This window comes from Myiozetetes cayanensis, unplaced genomic scaffold (genome assembly GCF_022539395.1).
Source record: "Myiozetetes cayanensis isolate MyiCay16 unplaced genomic scaffold, myiCay2020 scf398, whole genome shotgun sequence".
In the NCBI taxonomy this organism is placed as follows: Eukaryota; Metazoa; Chordata; class Aves; order Passeriformes; family Tyrannidae; genus Myiozetetes; species Myiozetetes cayanensis.
In genome coordinates, this window is record NW_026087629.1 from 31,014 (window position 1) to 38,662 (window position 7,649).

At 52.5% G+C, this 7,649-nt stretch overlaps 1 long non-coding RNA gene across 1 annotated transcript; it reads left to right on the plus strand.

The window, feature by feature from the left end:
* Window positions 1–2,164: 2,164 nt before the first annotated feature.
* On the plus strand, window positions 2,165–7,377 carry LOC126646782 (uncharacterized). Its single transcript, XR_007630400.1, has 3 exons — window positions 2,165–2,279; window positions 5,068–5,203; window positions 7,300–7,377. It is a non-coding gene; the product is annotated as an uncharacterized LOC126646782 (long non-coding RNA).
* Window positions 7,378–7,649: the final 272 nt, after the last annotated feature.

Sequence of the window (7,649 nt, forward strand, 5' to 3'; positions counted from 1 at the left end):
CTGCTTGGGAATGGCCCTGATCACCTTGTTCCATCCCAGTCTCTGCTCTGAGAAGCTGAACATCAACCTTGCAGGATTCCTGCCATTTCTGGAGATCTTAATGCAAAGCTTTCATTTGTTGGAGGAGCTCTTGGAAGTCCTCCTTCGTGCATGATTCCTGGACCTTTGAGGCCTTGGCCTCCCTTCTTCTTTCTGTGAAAAAAGACAGGTGTCAGTGGGAGACACACTGTCCCCATGAAGGGGACACCACCCATTTGCCCTGAGGATACTGAAATCCTAAATAGTTTTAAGTCTCTCCTTGAGAGCCTCTTCTTAGGTCTTCCTGCAGGTTTATCTTTTTAATTCCTCTTCTCCTGAGAAATACTCACTCCAGAGGAATTCAACCTTGCACTCAAGGTGCAGCCTGGAAAAGGGCTTTTTTGCCTTATTTCTTCATGCAGGGAAGGAACAAGAAACTCAGATCCCTCAGTCTGGCCTGTTTACTAATCTGTGTGCTCCACACTTCTTTTTCTTTAGACAACCCTTTCTAATTTCAGCAGCCTTGGAGAAGAACTCACTCATCCCTTAAAAGAAAGAGTTGGGCAATTCCCAAGCTGATGCACTGTGGGCACTGTTAGTGATCTCTTCCCCAGCTTTCGAATCCTTTTCCACCAGGAATTTGCTCTGGGAAGGAGCTTTGGTCTCTCTCCTAGGGCGTCACTCTTCCTTGGGACTTGGAGACTGTTTTCTCTTCCAGCTTTTGTCTGTGGAAAGGAGTCTCAGCACCACTGGCAGCCCTTAGAAACACGGGCTTGGAGCTCCTGTGCTGCTGGGGAGGAGCATTGACAGGAACCCCACTGCCCCCTCACTCCCCAACGGCCTGGCCATGGCTGAGAGCCCAGGCCATGCTGATTTCCAAGTGTTCCTTGAGGGAAGAACATTCTCCTGCCCCCATCCCAGCTGCAAACAGCAGGGACAGACAAACAGCTGCCTTACAATCTGGGGACCATGGGATCCAGCAGAGCCCAGGCTGGGCTGGGCTGGGCTGGCAAAGCCACTGCTGGGGCAGCTCTGCACCCTGGGGGCCTGCATGGGCTGGGAAATACAACAAAGCACTGGCTGGAGGTGCTTGGAAGTGGGAATTTAGAGACAGACGGGATTATTTGACCTCACTGTGCTGGGCCCTCAGGCACAACAGGCCTTGGTATCTTCTTTGTGTTAGGCAGGGTTTGGTTTCCAGGTAGTGTGGGCAAGTCCTGGCACTCACCTGCACGGAAAGGCTTCTCCCTTTTGCCCCTGGAGGAAAGCCCAGGTTGAGATTCCTCCTTTAGTGGTCAAGGGAAGGAAGGGACATCCCAGAAGTGCTGTGTTATGTCTGTCAAGCGTTACCAATTGAGAGGGAGACCCTCTGCTAGAGCAGGACGTGTCTCTGGTCAAAGAGGGACGTCCCTCTGACCAAACTCACCCCACCCCAAGAGCCAAAGCTCCACACCCTGGCTTTGTAACCACAACACTCAGGTTTCCTCCTTGAGAGGCAGAGCAGCTCTGTGACACAAGGATGGCCAAAGGCTCTCATTTAAGCTCCCTGCCAGAGGGTCTCTTCTCAGGGCTCTCCTCTAGGTGTGTATTTTCCTTCCTCACTCCCCCTCAGAAATCCTCAGCTCACAGGAAGTCAATTTTGTGATGGAGGCACAATCTGAAAATGGTTTTTCCTTTGCCCTCTGCCTTTTAGAAGGAAGGGCACAAGAAACTCAGAGCACATTTTCCTCCCTTTGCAAACTCTCACTGGTGCTTTCTGCAGCTCAGTAAATCTGGCTTCAGCTTTGAAAAGTGGGCCACAGGCTTCATTCTAAGGCCACACTGGCCTGAACCCTCAGCAAGTCAAGGGGTTTCCTGCACTGTTCTGGGCTGCTCACTGCCAGAGTTTTGCTCCTGCAGCCACAACAGCACCCACAGGCAGGTGAGGCCCATCTTGTCTCACCTGTCCCTGCCCTGGGTGCAATAGGCTGTTCCCAACACACTCTCTGTCCTGCCTCAGCAAGGCCAGGGGGCACCATCTGGGTCTCAGCAGGCCCACAGTGGTGTCTGTGCCCCAGCTGGCTCCTTCCCCTTCCCAGCACCAGCTCCTGCAGGGAGAGCTGTTCTCCACGGGCCCCTGTGCTCACAGACACCTCCAGTGCTCATGGCACTGGGTCTCCTTGTTCATCTTCAAGAGGAAGACAAGGTTGGTCTCACATGTGCCCCAACATGGCCCAGCAGTGGGGAGTAGGAGAAGGGACGTGGGGAAAGGGAGAGAGACGGTGACAGGACTTCAAGGGGGAACCTTAACAACTATCAGGCATTAGAGAACTCACAGCACACACTGTCTGCAGAGAGGAGAGACAAGTGTGGCCATGACCACCTGCAGAGAACACTTCAGCATGGAGCTGTTTCAGGCTCAGGGATCACCAAAGCTGTTCCCCATGGCAGGGCTGTCCTTCTCCATCCCCTCTGAGGAGCTGTGCAGGACGAGCTCCCAGAGTGGTTTGCCTGTAGAGCAGCTTTGGTGTTCACAGAGATGGAAGTCTGCTTGGGAATGGCCCTGCTCACCTTGTTCCATCCCAGTCTCTGCTCTGAAGAGCTGAAGGATGTGCTGTTCGGACCACAGCCTCCCATGTAAGTATTGTTCCATAGTTTGAACTCTTTGCCAGAGCTGCTGGAATTCCTTGTCCATCTTGGACTTCTGGGCCCTTGCCATTTTCTTCATTTTCCTGTCTGTGAAGAAAGAGCAATGATCCTGGGTCACTGACTGTGGTGGCTTTGCACAGTTACTGGTGGACTGAGATTCTCAACAAGTCACTCCCCTTTGGTTTCAACCTCTCCCTACTCCTATTCCAATAGTGAAGGGACATATTATATTATGTTCAGTTCCTGTACTTGCTGGAATGAATGAGGAGATAAATGAGGAGAAGGGTAGGAAAGCCTACCTTATCAATAGGTGGCTAAAGGATTGGTGCACCGTGAAAATTTTGGGGTTTTTGACCATGGAGCAAACCCCACAGTACCCAGTCTTCTTAGATCAGATGGGCTTTATGTATCTAGGAGGGGCAAAAGGACTGCAGCCCATAAGTTAGTGGGGCTCATCAGGAGGGCTTTAAACTAGGTTTGAAGGGGGAAGGGGTTGAATCCAGGCTCTCCAAAGAGAAGCCCAGGGATGAAAGGCCCGAGTTAAGAGTAAAATCAGCAGCCCAGCTGAAGTGCATGTACACCAATGCATGCAGCATGAACAACAAACAGGAGGAGCTGGAAGCCATCGTGCAGCAGGAAAGCTGTGACGTAGTTGCCATCACAGAAATGTGGTGGGATGACTTGCAGGACTGGAGTGCTGCCATGGATGGTTACAAGCTCTTCAGAAAGGAGAGGCAGGGTAGGAGAGGTGGAGGGGTGGCTCTGTATGTTAGAGAGTCCCTTGACTCTGTAGAACTTGAGGTCACCAACTATAAGGTTGAGTGTTTGTGGACCAGAATCAGGGGGAAGGCCAACAAGGCTGACATCCTAATGGGAGTCTGTTATAGACCACCCAACCAGGGTGATGAGGGTGATGAATTATTCTACAAGCAGCTGGCAGATGTCTCAAAATTGCCAGGGCAAGGAAAACCTCCGTTCCTTGTTGGACCGGGGGGGAAACAGAGTTAACAGGGGTGAGGAGAAGGCTGAGGTACCTAACACCTCCTTTGCCTCAGTATTCACCAGTAGGACAGGTGGCCCTCGGAACAACTGGCATCTGGAGTTGGTAGACAGGGACAGGAAGCCGAACAGCCCCCTGTATTCCAGGAGGAAATAGTCAGTGACTTACTGAGCCACCTGGATTCACACAAGTCCATGGGACCAGATGGGATCCATCCTAGGGTGCTGAGGAAGCTGGCAGAAGAGCTCGCCAAGCCGCTCTCCATCATTTCCCAACAATCCTGGCTCTCTGGGGAGGTCCCAGATGATTGGAAGTTGGCGAATGTCACGCCAATCCACAAAAAGGACTGCAAGGAGGACCCGGGAAACTCCAGGCCTGTCAGCCTGACCTCAGTGCCTGGCAAGGTTATGGAGCAGATCATCCTGAGTGCAATCACACAGCACCTACAGGATGGACAAGGGATCAGAGCCAGCCAGCACGGGTTTAGGAAGGGCAGGTCCTGTCTGACCAACCTGATCTCCTTTTATGATCAGGTGACCCACCTGGTGGATGAGGGGCAGGCTGTGGATGTGTCTATCTGGAATTCAGCAAAGCCTTTCACACTGTCTCCCATAATATACTCCTGGAAAAGCTGCAGCCCATGGCTTGGACAGGGCACTCTGTGCTGGCTTAAGAACTGGCTGGAGGGCCGGGCCCAGAGAGTGGTGGGAACGGGGCTGCATCCAGTTGGGATCCAGTCACCAGTGGTGTCCCCCAGGAATCAGTCTCTTCTCCCAGGCAATCAGCAATAGGACAACAGGGCTCAGGCTTAAGCTCTGCCAGGGGAGGTTTAGGTTGGATATTAGAAAGAATTAGAAAGAAATAGAAGATCTTTACAGAGAGAGTGATCAGGCATTGGAATGGCCTGCTCAGAGAGGTGGTGGATTCACCGTCCCTGGAGGTCTTTAAGATGAGGCTGGATGTGGCACTGAGTGCCATGATCTGGTAATCACAGTGGGGTTGGATCAAGGGTTGGACTTGATGATCTCAGAGGTCACTTCTAAACCAGTTAATTCTAAGATTCTATGTCACCTCAAAATAATGAAGAGAAGAAAGTACAAAAAAAACAATTTGAAAAGGAAATAGCAGGGCTCTCCTCTGGCTGTATTTTTCCTTCCTCACTCACTCCCCCTTAGAAATCCTCACCTGGCAGGAATTCAATTCTACAATGCAGTTGCCATGTTGAAATGGTTTTCCCTCTGTCCTTCAGCAGGGAGGGGACAAGAAACTCAGGCCCCTGTGCTCACAGACACCTCCAGTGCTCATGGCACTGGGTCTCCTTGTTCATCTTCAAGAGGAAGACAAGGTTGGTCTCACATGTGCCCCAACATGGCCCAGCAGTGGGGAGTAGGAGAAGGGACGTGGGGAAAGGGAGAGAGAAGGTGACAGGACTTCAAGGGGGGAACCTTAACAACTATCAGGCATTAGAGAACTCACAGCACACACTGTCTGCAGAGAGGAGAGACAAGTGTGGCCATGACCACCTGCAGAGAACACTTCAGCATGGAGCTGTTTCAGGTTCAGGGATCACCAAAGCTGTTCCCCATGGCAGGGCTGTCCTTCTCCATCCCCTCTGAGGAGCTGTGCAGGACGAGCTCCCAGAGTGGTTTGCCTGTAGAGCAGCTTTGGTGTTCACAGAGATGAAAGTCTGCTTGGAAATGGTCCTGATCACCTTGTTCCTTGTTCAGGTCTGCTCTGAGCAGCTGAATGTCACACTTACTGGATTCCTGCCCTTTCTGGAGATCTTCACGCACAGCTTTCATTTCTTGGCAGAGTTGCTGAAGGGTCTCCTCCATCCTGGATCCCTGAGCCTTTGGGGTATTTCCCTCCTCTGTCATTTCTGTGAAAAAAGAGAGGTCTCAGGAGGAGACTGACACTGCCCCCTTGAAGGGGAGACCACCCATCTGGGACATGGAGACTGTGTTCCCTTCCAGCTTTTGTCTGTGGAAAGGAGTCTCAGCACCACTGGTAGCCCTTAGAAACACGGGCTTGGAGCTCCTGTGCTGCTGGGAAGGAGCATTGACAGGAACCCCACTGCCCCCTCACTCCCCAACGGCCTGGTCATGGCTGAGAGCCCAGGCCATGCTGATTTCCAAGTGTTCCTTGAGGGAAGAACATTCCCCTGCCCCCATCCCAGCTGCAAACAGCAGGGACAGACAAACAGCTGCCTTACAACCTGGGGACCATGGGATCCAGCAGAGCCCAGGCTGGGCTGGGCTGGGCTGGCAAAGCCACTCTGGGGCAGCTCTGCACCCTGGGGGCCTGCATGGGCTGGGAAATACAACAAAGCACTGGCTGGAGGCCCTTGGAAGTGGGAATTTAGGGACAGATGGGATTATTGGACCTCACTGTGCTGGGCCCTCAGGCACAACAGGCCTTGGTATCTTCTTTGTGTTAGGCAGGGTTTAGTTTCCAGGTAGTGTGGGCAAGTCCTGGCACTCACCTGCACAGAAAGGCTTCTCCCTTTTGCCCCTGGAGGAAAGCCCAGGTTGAGATTCCTCCTTTAGTGGTCAAGGGAAGGAAGGGACATCCCAGAAGTGCTGTGTTATGTCTGTCAAGCGTTACCAATTGAGAGGGAGACCCTCTGCTAGAGCAGGACGTGTCTCTGGTCAAAGAGGGACGTCCCTCTGACCAAACTCACCCCACCCCAAGAGCCAAAGCTCCACACCCTGGCTTTGTAACCACAACACTCAGGTTTCCTCCTCCAGGGGCAGAGCAGCTCTCTGACACAAGGGTGCCCAAAGGCTCTCATTTAAGCTCCCTGCCAGAGGGTCTCTTCTCAGGGCTCTCCTCTGGGTGTGTATTTTCCTTCCTCACTCCCCCTCAGAAATCCTCAGCTCACAGGAATTCAATTTTGTGATGGAGGCACAATCTGAAAATGGTTTTTCCTTTGCCCTCTGACTTTTAGAAGGAAGGGCACAAGAAACTCAAGAGTACATTCTCTTCCCTTTGCAAACTCTCACTGGTGCTTTCTGCAGCTCAATAAATCTGGTTTCAACTTTGAAAAGTGGGCCACAGGCTTCATTCTAAGGCCACACTGGTCTGAGCCCTCAGCAAGTCAAGGGGTTTCCCTGGACTGTTCTGGGCTGCTCACTGACAGAGTTTTGCTCCTGCAGCCACAACAGCACCCACAGGCAGGTGAGGCCCATCTTGTCTCACCTGTCCCTGCCCTGGGTGCAATAGGCTGTTCCCAACACACTCTCTGTCCTGCCTCAGCAAGGCCAGGGAGCACCATCTGGGTCTCAGCAGGCCCACAGTGGTGTCTGTGCCCCAGCTGGCTCCTTCCCCTTCCCAGCACCAGCTCCTGCAGGGAGAGCTGTTCTCCACGGGCCCCTGTGCTCACAGACACCTCCAGTGCTCATGGCACTGGGTCTCCTTGTTCATCTTCAAGAGGAAGACAAGGTTGGTCTCACATGTGCCCCAACATGGCCCAGCAGTGGGGAGTAGGAGAAGGGACGTGGGGAAAGGGAGAGAGACGGTGACAGGACTTCAAGGGAGGAACCTTAACAACTATCAGGCATTAGAGAACTCACAGCACACACTGTCTGCAGAGAGGAGAGACAAGTGTGGCCATGACCACCTGCAGAGAACACTTCAGTATGGAGCTGTTTCAGGCTCAGGGATCACCAAAGCTGTTCCCCATGGCAGGGCTGTCCTTCTCCATCCCCTCTGAGGAGCTGTGCAGGATGAGCTCACAGAGCCTGTAGAGCAGCTTTGGTGTTCCCAGAGATGGAAGTCTGCTTGGGAATGGCCCTGATCACCTTGTTCCTTGTTCAGGTCTGCTCTGAGCAGCTGAATATCACACTTACTGGATTCTTGCCATTTCTGGAGATCTTCAAACATAGCTTTCATTTGTTGGATGAGCTTCTGCAAGTCCTCCTTCATGCATGATTCATGCACCTTTAAGGCCTTGGCCTTCCTTTTTCTTTCTGTGAAAAGGAACAGGTGTCAGTGGAAGACTGAC